We start from the raw sequence: 13,814 nt of genomic DNA on the forward strand, positions 1-13,814 counted from the left end.
ACTATGATTTCGCCTTTTCTACCCTATAACATTTGATAACTAGATTTAAAAGAATATCACACAAACCTTCTTAAAATATTGATAAACATGTTTAGATAAGACGTTGTTCTTATCAACTGACCATATCAAAAGAGATAAACTGTTAGACTTTCTTTCTTGCCCCTAATTATGTGTCAGAAAGGAAAATGAGGCCGGGTGCAGTGGCTCACACCTGTAATCCCAGCACTTTGTGAGGCCGAGGTGGGCGGATTACCTCAGGTCGGGAGTTCAAGACCAACCTGACCAACATGGAGAAGCCCCATCTCTACTAAAAATACAAAATTAGCCAGGCGTGGTGGTGCACGCCTGTAATCCCGGCTACTCGGGAGGCTGAGGTAAGAGAATTGCTTGATCCTGGGAGGTGGAGGTTGCGGTGAGCCGAGACTGTGCCATTGCACTCCAGCCTGGGCAACAAGAGTGAGACACTGTCTCCAAAAAAAAAAAAAAAACAGGAGAAAAGGAAAATGAATCACACCTTTCTCCTTCTGCAAGTCACACGATTCTTTTCCATTAAATGTAGTGGTGCAAAAAAAAAGTAAAGCTTGATAAAGACAATGATTCCATGGCACCCTTAGTACAGCAAATTTCAAAATAAACCCATTTCCAGTTGGCTGCTTTACAACTTAGTTTAACTTTTTTGGTAAGAATCACTTTGACATAGGTTAACAACATAAACAGGTTGACTTCTTTTCCCAGAGTAACATAAACATGTTGTTTCCAACTAGTTTACCAGTTTTGCCTCCATGCCCAAAAGTTCAAGCAAGCCCAGATAATTTTGTCTTAGCCAGTAAACACGATATATGTGGAAATGAGAAAAATGAGTTTAATTAGGAAACAATACTTTGTTACAGCTGAGATGATTTTAAATGAAGCAAATGGTTGTAAACCATGAATGACAGAGCATCTATTTTGGGACATTATGGCTTATTAACAGAATGCTATTTACTTTCAACTTCACAAATAAACACAGCTGTATTGTTCTGAAACATGATGAAAGGCATGCACCTCTACTAGCAGATTTAGCACTTCTGACCATCAAAAACACCAACTTCCTTAAAAATGTGCTCCATGCACTGTATTAGATTTCATTAAGATATACATTTTAACCCCTCATTTCTTTTTTGAACTTGAATGGGAACCAGAATGGAATGATCCAGAAGATGACCTGTGGTGCTTGGGTAAAGTAATGGTGTTCTGTAAGGGTTGGCCATGGGCTCAGGGTTGTTTAGTGAGCCCCTGTGGGACCTGGAACTGGATCTTAATTTCAACCCAGAGGATCTTAAATGTTCTCTGGAACTGAAACAAGATCTTGACTATGAACTAGAACTTCTTGAAGGGAACCTGGACCTAGACCTTGAATTTGAAAGGGACAATGAACATGATGAAGACAGTGAATGTGAAGATTGAGACATTGAGTGACTTTTTCTATTAGATTTCTTTTTATTACTATCATCTTCTTCACTGACATCAATATTATATTTTGAGAGATCAGCATCATCTTCATCCTCATCTTCATCTAATTTATATTTAGAAAGATCTTTGTCCTCATCCTCTTCTTCTCCCTTTGATTCTTTACTTCAACCTCCTTTCATATAGATGCAGGACCAACAGGTTTCCCTCTGCATTTTTTCTTTTTATATCCAAACTCATCGTATTTACCTTCAGATTCTTCTTATTCTATATATTCAACATTATCTTTTTTTTTTTTTGGAGACGGAGTTTTGCCCTTGTCACCCAGGCTGGAGTGCAGTGGCGCGATCTCGGCTCACTGCAACCTCCGTCTCCTGGGTTCGAGCGATTCTCCTGCCTCAGCCTCCTGAGTAGCTGGGACTACAGGTGTATGCCACCACGCTCGACTAATTTTTGTATTTTTAGTAGAGACAGGGTTTCAACATGTTGGCCAGGACGGTCTCGACCTCTTGACCTCGTGATCTGCCTACCTTAGCCTCCCAAAGTGCTGGGGTTACAGGCATGAGCCACCGCGCCCAGCCAACATTATCTTTTATTAAAGCCACCAACATATCTGTTCTTTCTTCTAATTTAGCATACTTTGGAGTATTACATGTTACACTCTGATCTTCTGGTCGAATTCACATTACTGCAAGTTATACCTTGCCAGTCATTAGCATTAAATAGGCATCAGCTATTTTCTGTAAACATTTTTCCTATTTCAGTGCCCCCAGCTTTCATCATCTTGGCCTGTCGTTTTCTTTTTAATTATTACTATTATTAATATTATTAATAGTTGCTTTTACAAATTATGTTTTTGTTTTCATGAAATGATATTCATAAAATTTGGTCAAGTTGTATTTTTCTATTTTCAGTGCTCACCCTCATACAATTATACCATAACTTCCCCTTTCTGGAGATAATTTTGATTATTCATCTTTTCATTTTCCTTATCATCTCCAGGTAATGACTTGTACTTTCGTGGTTTTCTATTACAGACTTTCAAATTCTGATTTTGAATGAAACAATATACTGTCCTATCTATTTGCTTTGCTTAGATCCTATTTTGGATTTTTGCTAACAATATAATCTTATAGCTTGTGATAGACCTCTTCTGATTGAATCAATGGTATCTTTAACAACAACTAGATCATATCTAAAGTTTTGGCACTAAATTGACCGTATGCACTTTGAAATATACTTCTGACACAATTTTCTCCATGAAAAAATTAGTTGCCATTGGGATATAATAAATTCACTTGATATTTGGGTACAATATTGCTGCTTGATTAGACTATTTCACTGTCTTCCTACCATCCATAGTCGGTGCTCTTCCCCTTGAAAGGTGGAGCATAAGGTGGTAACCCTCTCTGTTAGTTTATATATTCCATATGCAGAACTGAAATATATATGGTGGAAATATTTGATAATATTTATACACTAAGTCATTAAATTGACGTTTTTAAATAATGAGAGTCAACCTTTTTAAGTCATCTTATTAACTGCAGCATTTTCAGGGAATTAGTCGGTAAAAATTTAATATAATCTTTTTGATTAATTTTATGTATTTTTTTCTAATGAAAGGAAATTGGATGCAATTCTTTGATTAAGTTCACATAATATTTAATATTATAGTTTTGCCTGGAATATTAACTGCCTTTGGGGGAGATTTTCAGAGATTAGATTTGGTAATCCAAGGGTCCTAGCTGATATTTTAAAAATAAATAAAATTTGCAAATTAATAAGTAGTGTAGATTCCAATTATATGATTACATTAGGTCCAATTAAGTAATTTACACAAGGAAAATTAGTCTAGAAGTAACCTGGTCAGGAATACAACAGAGGTAGTCCGGTTTGACATTACGTCCTTTTTTTTTTTTTTTTTTTTTGAGACGGAGCCTCACCCTGTCACCCATGCTGGAGTGCAATAACATGATCTCGGCTCACTGCAAACTCCACCTCCTGGGTTCAAACAATTCTCTTGCCTCAGCCTCCTGAGTAGCTAGGATTACAGGCACCTGCCACCACGCCTAGCTAATTTTTGTATTTTTAGTAGAGACAGGGTTTCACCATGTTGGCCAGGCTGGTCTCGAACTCCTGACCTCGTGATTCACCCGCCTCGGCCTCCCAAAGTGCCGGGATTACAGGCATGAGCCACCACGCCCAGCCTGACATTATGTTCTTAGACACTACAAAATACCACCTTACATTCTTTGTATGTTTATTAAAATCTTCTCCAATACTCATTGTAAATACTTGAAAAAAAAGAAGACAAACCTTTAACTTCTCTTTCTTCCCAAGAGACGCTAAATTTACTTTATTTTACTCCATAATAGAATGAGAAATATCATAGTCCATATGTAATTTATAAATTACTAATCAAGATTTATAGAAAGTAGATAAAATCAACTTGAATTAATTCATATTTCCTTAGCCCCTTCTCTAGAATAAAGAATATATTCTTTGGTTATTTGTTTTTAACATCTAACACACAAGAGAATATATATATTTTTAAAATATGAAATTTTTTGATATGCTGTAATCATTTTGCTATAAGTGCTACATAGTTTTCAAAAAGGCGTAAAAAACCTTATGCAGTGTTTTATAGCATGACAACCCAGAAAGATCAAGATTGGAAATTCATAAATGTACTATAGCACTATTTGTTATTTTTATTAGGTTTATATTTAAATACTTTCATACTAAATGTTGGGCTAATTTTTAATCCTTCTACAACTCTAATAATTTTGAGGATTAAAAGGCAAAATAAAAATCTACTATAAAAGAAAACTAGAACATAATTATAGGAGAGCACGAACAACTTTATACAAAAATCTTTTAAAACACACAGGCTCACACTTGTAATCCCAGCACTTTGCCAAGGCAGGTAGATTGCTTGAGCTCAGGAGTTCGAGACCAGCCTGGGCAACATGGTGAAACCCTGTCTCTACCAAAAATAAAAAAAATTAGCTGGGCGTGGTGGTGCCCCTCTGTGGTCCCAGCTACTCGGGAGGCTGAGATGGGAGGATCACTTGAGTCTGGGAGGCAAAGGTTAAATGAGCCAAGACTGTGCCACTGCACTCCAGCCTGGGTGACAGAGTGAGACCCCATCCCAAAATTTTTTTAAAAAAATAAAATAAAAAACCAATTTTCTAAAGTATGTGATTTTCCCAAACCAACAGAAAAGAAGCTACTACTACACATAAAGCTACTTAAAAATCTTATATTTGTACTTTGAAATCTACCCAAAAACAAACTAACAACCCACTACACTTCTTTAGGCAGGCATTTTTATAGGTGAATTACATAAAAACTCAAAGATCATGAAAAAATGATGGCATTGATGTAAGCTGGCTTCATTATCCCCCCACAGAAAAGCAAAAATGAATATACAGTGCTGAGATTATCACCAGCAATATCCCAAAACTCAAATATGGGTATGGTCAGTTCCTGAAGTCACAGAGAAGTAAAAAACACAAAAAAAAATCCAAGCAGACAGTAAAATAAGCACATTTCCACATCTTCAGTGACCCTCCTCCCAATTTTCCCAACACCAAGTGCATGGAAAATTTCCTCTGACTCACAGTTTCTCCACTGGAAAAAGTGAGATCAAGGTGGACAACCAGCTTCCTCACCATCTTGAATATGCTGAAAGGAGACCTATCCCTGCCTCAAACCACAAGAAGCATTTGAGAGTACCAGAATTGAGAAATATCCTCGAGGATAGCCAGAGACAAAGAGGGAAGGCAGGACTGCCATCCCCAACCTTGGAATTTCTGCTCTATAACTTGGCCAGAGGAGATAGTAAATTACAGTAGCTATTCAGCAGCATCATGTCGTAGGAGGTTTGTTCCACAGGTCCCCTGGGCAGGAACCCCCAAGCCAGCCTTCCCACAATACCACTATATTTTGTTTGGTATGACACTCATTCCATTCAGGACAGGCTGCTGCACTCTGTTTACTAGAACCAAGGAAAACCTGGGATTCAAGAGCCATCTAATGCCAAAAAGAAAAAGAAAAACTAGTAGAAAAATTTTTAAAAAATCAGTAGATAAATTACAAACAACATCTAAGAAAAAATATCTAATAAATACCAAAACAAGACAGACCGGAATAAATAACTAGTCCTTCAATTCAAAGACATAGATATACAACCACAAGAAACAATGGCAAACAGGGAACTATGACCTCAACAGACGGAAAGAGCAAGGAATCAGTGACTGACCCTAATGAGATGGCAATATGTAAATTACCTAAACAAGAATTAAAAATAGCGGGGTTTTTAAAAATTATACTTTAAGTTCTGGGGTACATGTGCAGAACTTGCAGGTTTGTTACATAGGTATACACATGCCATGGTAGTTTGCTGCACCCATCAACCTGGCATCTACCTTAGGTATTTCTCCTAATGCTATCCCTCCCCCAGGCCTCCACCCTCCAACAGGCCCAGGTGTGTGATGCACCCCACCCCCCGTGTCCATGTATTCTCATTGTTCAACTCCCACTTATGAGTGAGAACATGCAGTGTTTGGTTTTCTGTTCTTGTGTTAGTTTGCTGAGAATGATGGTTTCCAACTTCATCCATGTCCCAGCAAAGGACATGAACTCATTCTTTTTTATGGCTGCATAGTATTTCATGGTATATATGTGCCACATTTTCTTTATCCAGTCTATCATTGATGGGCATTTGGGTTGGTTCCAAGTCTTTGCTATTGTAAACAGTGCCACAATAAACATACGTGTGCATGTGTCTTTATAGTAGAATGATTTATAATCTTTTGGGTAAGGAATGCTTTTACACTGTTGGTGGGAGTGTAAACTAGTTCAACCATTGTGGACGACAGTGTGGCGATTCCTCAAGGATCTAGAACTAGAAATACCATTTGACCCAGCAATCCCATTATTGGATATACACCCAAAAAAAAAGCGGTTTTAAGGAAACTCACTGATTTCCAAGATAACACAAAAAGTAATTCAGAAATTTATCAAAGAAATTTAACAGAGATAGAAATAATTTTTAAAAGGTCAAACAGAAATCTAGGAAATTAGATATGCATTTGCTGAGCTGAAAATTAGAGGCTTTCAACAGCAGAATGAATCAGGCAGAAAAAAAAAATCAGTGAATTTGAAGATAGAATATTTGAAAATACAGAGTCAGAGCAGAAAAAGAAAAAAAGAATGAAGAAGTATGAAGAGTCGTTAGCTCTTTAAAATAACTTTGTGTGTTTGTTTGTTTTTGAGCCAGGATCTCACTCTGTCACCCAGCCTGGAGTGCAGTGGCATGAACATGGCTCACTGCAGCCTCAACTTCCTGGATTCAAGTGATCCTTCCCCATCAGTCCTCCCAGTAGCTGGGAGTACAAGCATGTGCCCTGACACTTGGCAAATTTTTTTTTTTTGTAAAGATGTGATCTCGTTGTGTTGCCCAACCTGGTCTCAAACTCCAGGACTCAAGCAGTCCTCTCACCTCAGTCTCGCAAAGTGCTGGGATTGTGGGAGTGAGCCACCACACCCAGCAAAATAACTTGTTACATTAATAAGATGTTCTCAGTAAGGTTCATGCAAGCAAAATGCAAAATCTATGATAGATTTAATAAAAATTAAAACCTACTACCAAAAAAAAATCACCTAACCCCAAAGGAAGACAATATAAAAGGAAAGAAGAAAAAGAAGAACCAGAAAACAAGCAACAAAGTGGCAGTAGTAAGTCCTTACTTATCAGTAATAACGTTGAATGTAAATTTATTTAATTCCCCAATTAAAAGGCACAGAGTGGGAGAATGCGTAAAGGAAAAAGACACAATGGTGTGCTTCCTACTAGAAACTCACTTGATCTATAAAGAAACACATAGGCTGAAAATGAACAGGTAGAAAAAGGTATTCCTTGCAACTGGAAACCAAAAAAGAGCAGGAGTAGCTATATTATATAAGAAAAAAAAAACAGACTAAAAATCAAAAATTGTAAAAGAGATAAAGACTGTCATTATATAAAGATAAAGGGTTCAATTCAGCAAGAGGATATAACAACTATAAATGTCTGTACACTCAAAACTGGAGATTCTAAGTATATAAAGCAAACATTAATAGGTCTAAATCAGAGAGATAGACTGCAATGCAATAATAGTGTGGCCTTCAATACTCCACTCTGAGTAATAGACCGATCAATCAGACAGAAAATCAACAAAGAAACATTAAAATTAAACTACGCACTAGACCAAATAGTACAAACTGACATTTACAGAACATTTCTCCCAGTTGCTGCAGAATACACATTCTTTTTATCAGCATATGGGACATTCTCTAGAATAGACCATACCTTAGGCCACAAAACAAGTCTCAACAAATTCAAAAACGTTGGAATCATATCAAATATATTTTCTGACCACAATGGAATACTAGAAATCAATAATAAGAGGAACTTTGAAACAATGCTAACACATAAAAATTGAACAACAAGCTCTGAAATGACCAACAGGTCAATGAACAAATCAAGAAGAAAATTTTAAAATGTCTCGCAACAAATAAAAATGGAAATAAAACATACCAAAATCTGTGAGATATACCAAAAGCAGGACTAAGAGGGATGTATATAGCAATAAATGCCTATATTAAAAAAGTAGAATGACTTCAAATAACCAACCTAACAATGTATCTCAAGGAACTAGCAAACCAAGAAAAACACAGACCCAAAAATTAGCAGAAGAAAAGAAACATTAAAGATCAGAGCAGAAATAAATACAATTGGAGACTAAAAAAATACAAAAGATTAATGAAATAAAAAGTTGGTGTTTTGAAAAGATAAAGAAAATTCACAAACTTTTAGCTGGATTAACTAAGAAAAAATAGAGAAGACCCAAATAAATAAAATCAGAAACAAAAAGGGAGACATAACAACTGAGACCATGTTAGCAAGTACAAAGAATCATTAGAGACTATTATGAACAACTATATCCCAACAAACTCGAAAACCTACAAGAAATGTATAAATTCCTGGACACACGCAGCCTACCAATATTGAATCATTAAGAAATAGAGAACCTGAACAAACCAAAGATGAGTAGTGTTATCAAAGCCATAACAAAAAGTCTCCCATCAAAGAAAAGCTCAGGACCTGATGGTTTCACTGCTGAATTCACCAAATAATTAAAGAACCACTAATGCCAATTCTACTGAAACTCTTCAAAAGAAATTGAAGAGTGGGGAATACTTCCAGACTCACCAGCATTGCACGGATACACAGGACGAGGACACACACACACACACACACACACACACACACACACACTCTAAACCTATTGTCCAATACCCCTGAAGAACATTGATGCAAAAATCCTCAACAAAATACTAGCCAACCAAATTCAACAGCACATTAAAAACATCATTCACCATAATCAATTGAGATTCATCCCAGGAATATAAGAATGGTTCAACATATGCAACACAGTAAACGTGATATATCACATTAACAGAATCAAGAACAAAAGCCATATGATTATTCCAATAGATGCTGAAAAAGCACTTGATAAAATTCAACATCTCTTTATGATAAAAGCCTTCAACAAACTGGGTATATAAGGAAGATACCTCAAAACAATAAAGGCATGTATATATATATACACATATATATACACACATATATATAAACACATATATATACATATATGTATATATACATATGTGTGTATATATGTGTGTATATATATGTGTGTATATATATGTGTATATATATATGACAAATTCCTAGCAAACATCATACTGAATGGGGAAAAATGGAAAGCCTTCCCTCTAAGATCTAGAAAAAGATAAAGGTTCCCACTTTAACCACTTTTATTCAACAGAATCCTTGGAGTCTTACCCAGAGAAATTAGCCAAGAACAACAAATAGAGGGCATCCAAATTAAAAAGGAAGAAGTCAAAATAGCCTTGTTTGTAGATGGCATTATCTTATATTTAGTAAAACCTAAAGATTCCACCAAAAAACGGTTATAACTGATAAACAAATTCAATAAAGTTTTAGGATACAAAATCAACCAACAAAAATCAGTAGTATTTGTATACGTCAACACAAGCAATCTGAATAGGAAATCAAAAAAGCAATCCCATCTACAATAGCTACAAAGAATATAAAATAAATATATAGGAATCAACTTAACCAAACATGTGAAAGTACTACACAAGGAAAATTGTAAAACAGTGGTGCAAGAAATTGAAGAGGACACAAAAACAATGGAAAGATATTCCATGATCCTTAACTGAAAGCAATAATATAGTTAAAATGACAATACTACCCAAAGCAGTTTACAAATTAAATGAAATCCTTATCAATATTAATGACACTTTTCACAGAATTTCTTTTAAAAGCAATTCCAAAATTTATGTGGGACCACAAAAGATCTCCAAATAGACAAAGTCATCCTGAGCAAAAGGAACAGATCTGGAGGCATCACACTGCTTCAAGATATACTACAAAATTATTTTAAACAAATCAGCATGGTACTGGCATAAAAACAGACACATAGGCCACTGGAACAGAATAGAGAACCCAGATATAAATTCATGCTTTTACAGCTAACTCATTTTTAACAAAGTTGCCAAGAACATACAATAAGTAAAGGACAGTCTCTTCAACAAATGGTGCTGGGAAAACCGAGTAACCATATACAGAAGAATGATACTAGGCTCTTAACTCTCACCATATACAAATATCAAATAAAAATGGATTACAGACTTAAATGTAAGACCTAAAACTATAAAACTATTCGACAAAAAGATTGGGGAAATGCTTCAGGATGTAGATCTATGCAAAGATTTAGGGCTAAGATGTCAAATGCACAGGCAACAAAAGCAAAAATAGAACAGTGAGATTACATCAAGCTGAAGAGCTTCTGCACAGCAAAGGAAGCAATCAACAAAGTGAAAAGGCAACTCTCAGAATGGGAGAAAATAGTAACAAACTATTCATCTGAAAAGGGATTAATATACAAAATATACAAGGATTTCAAACAACTCAACTGCAAAACAACAACAACAACAAAACACAAATAATCTAATCTAATTTTAAAAATGGGCAAAAGAGCTGAATAGACATTTATCAAAAGAAGTTATACAAATGGCCAACAGGTATATGAAAAAATGCTCAATATCACTAATTATCAGAGATATGCAAATTAAAACCACAATGAGATATCATGTCACCCAAGTAAACTTGGGTTTTATAAAATGACAGGGAGCTGGACATGGTGGTTAATGCCTATAATCCAACATTTTGGGAGGCTGATGTGGGAGAATCACTTGAGCCCAGGAGTTTGAGACTATCCTGGGCAACATAGTGATATTTTATCTCCAACAACATTTAAAACTTAGCCAGGCATGATGGCATGTGCCTGTAGTCTTAGCTCCTTGGGAGGCTGAGGTGGGAGGATTGCTTGAGCCCAGGAGGTCAAGGCTGAAGTGAGCTATGATCACACTATTGAACTCCAGCACAGGCAACAGATTGAAACCCTATCTCAATGTGTGTATATATATATCATATATATAAATTTTAAAAGTAAAAAGACAAGGAATAATGGATGCTGGCAAGTGTGTGGAGAAAGGGGAATGCTTAGCTGAACACAGTGGTGTGCACCTGTAGTCCCAGCTACTGGAGAGGCTGAGATGAAAGAATTACTTGAACCCAGGACTTCAAGACCAGCCTAGCCAATATAGCAAGACCTTGTTTCAAAAACAAAATTTTTAAATAGGGAAATGTTCATATGCTGTTTGTGGAAATGTAAATTACCACAGTCAATATGGAAAGCTATATGGAGGTTCCTCAAAAAACTGAAAATAGAACTATCATATGATCCAGTAATTCCACTACTGGGTATATAACCAAAAGAAGGAAATTCGGTCTACTGAAGAGATATCTGCACTGCCATGTTTATTGCAGCACTATTCACAGTAGCCAAAATATTGAATTAACCTTGGGGTCCATCAATGGATGAGTGGATAAGGAAATCATGAAATACATACACAACAAATTTTTACTCAGCCATAAAAAGATAAAGTCCTGCCATTCGCAGCAACATAGGTTGAACTGGAAGCCATTATGTTAAGTGAAATAAGCCAAGCACAGAAAGACAAATATCATATATTCTCACTCATACGTGGAAGCTACAAAAGTGAATCTCATGAAGATAGAGAATAGATTGGTTGCTACCAGAGGCCAGGAAGGATAGGAGAGAAGGAAGTATGAGAGAGTTTGATTAATGTGTACAAATATACAGTTTAATAGAAGAAATCAAACCAAGTGTTTGATATGTCCGTAGAGAGACTATTATATACAATAATCTATTGTATATTTCAAAATAACTAGAAGAGAACAATACGAATGGTTCTAGCATAAAGAAAAGGCAAATATTTAAGCTGATGGATGTCCCAATTGTACTTATTTAATCTTTAAAAAATTATATGAATGTATTAAATTATCACATGTACCCTGAAATATGGACACATTAGGTATAAGTTTTTCAAATGTAAAAATGTTTTTAACTCAAAGATTATATAATAATTATTATGCAAACTTTTCCAGAAGATAAGACAAAAGGGAATTTTGCCCCTATTCATTTAATACATCTAATGTAAGCCTATTATCAAAACCAGTGAAGGAGACAGTCTCACTTCTGAGCATAGACGAAAAAATCTAAAAGGAAACACAGTAGATCCTCATTATTCATGGGTTCTATTTTGCAAATTTGCTTATTCCCTAAAATTTATCTGTAACATCCGAATCAATATTTAGGGCATTTTCAAGATCATTGACGGACATGCACAGAGCTGTGGAAAATTTGCATCATCCAACATGCATATTCCCAGAGTGTTCTGGCTTCTTGTTTCAGCTCTCATACTGTGAATAAATGTTCTTTGAGTGGTCTATATACTGCCACATTTTTCACATTTTTGTGTTTTTTATTGGTGAGTTTACTGTTTAAATTGACCCCTAAGCATAAAGGTAAAGTATAGTCTAGTGTTCCCAAGTATAAGAAAGCTTTGACCGGGTGCGGTGGCTCAAGCCCGTAATCCCAGCACTTTGAGAGGCTGAGGTGGGCAGATCACGAGGTCAGGAGATCGAGACCAGCCTGGCTAACACGGTGAAACCCCGTCTCTACTAAAAATACAAAAGAAATGAGCCGGGTGTGGTGGCAGGCGCCTGTAGTCCCAGCTAGTCGGGAGGCTGAGGCAGGAGAATGGCGTGAACCCGGGAGGAGGAGCTTATAGTGAGCCTAGATCGCACGACTGCACTCCAGCCTGGGCGACAGAGCAAGGCTCCGACTCAAAAAAAAAAAAAAAGCTTTGTGTGCTTTAAGAAGTAAATATAGATAAGTTTCTTCAGGTATGATTTACAGTCCTGTTGGCCTTAAACTCAATGTTAGTGAATCATCGATATATAGACAATAAAGTGTCTTTAAACAGAAACATGCATAAAATAAGGTTATGTATTGATTGATTGACAAAAATATTTCCAGAGACTCACAGAAACCTAACCTTGTATTTCTGCTAGGAGCAATGGTTCAGTATTTGCTTAATTTGATGCTCATGGTGACTTTATAGAAAATAACTACTGTGAATAACAAGAATCGACTGTGTTCTAAATACTAAGACGCATTAAAAATGTTTTTAAGAATCATATCAAATTCAGCTAATTCTAAATGCAAAGACTGATTATTTAATATTTGAAAATGTATAAATGTAATGTATGACATTCAGTATATAGTCTTATTATTTAATACAGAAAAATATTTCATGGTATCCAATACTTGTTTACTATAAAATCACCTAGCAAACTACAAATACAAGGTAACTTCACTAACCCAATAAAAGGCATCTAGCAAAAAGCTAGAAGCAAACACAATCATTAATGTTAAAACATTAGAAACTGTTATTTTAAATCCAATATGAGACAAGCATGCCTACTCTCAATGCTTCTATTCAATATGGCATCAGACATCCAAGCCAGTGCATTAAGACAAAAACAAGGAAAATACAGTAAGAGAATAAAAATGAAAGAAACGAAATTATAAAGACTTGCAGGCAAAATGATTCTCCAATTAGAAAATGCAAGAAAATCTATATAAAATTTATTGGAATTAATAAGAGTTCAGTAATGCTACTGGATCAATAAATACATCAGTTGAATTCCCAACAGGAAAAAAATATCAAAGTGTTATTTAAAAATAATATTTACCAATAAAAATACTTAAGAATAAAGCTTTTAAAAACATTTCAGACCTTTATAGAGAAATATAATAATACCTTATTATAACTTTTATGTCTTTATTATAAGGTAT

At 35.5% G+C, this 13,814-nt stretch overlaps 1 pseudogene; it reads right to left on the reverse strand.

The window, feature by feature from the left end:
* Window positions 1–1,149: 1,149 nt before the first annotated feature.
* The window catches only part of LOC100461735 (zinc finger Ran-binding domain-containing protein 2-like), a 33,756-nt pseudogene continuing 21,091 nt past the window's right edge, over window positions 1,150–13,814 (reverse strand).

The sequence above is a fragment of the Pongo abelii genome, chromosome X, assembly GCF_028885655.2.
Source record: "Pongo abelii isolate AG06213 chromosome X, NHGRI_mPonAbe1-v2.0_pri, whole genome shotgun sequence".
NCBI lineage: Eukaryota > Metazoa > Chordata > Mammalia > Primates > Hominidae > Pongo > Pongo abelii.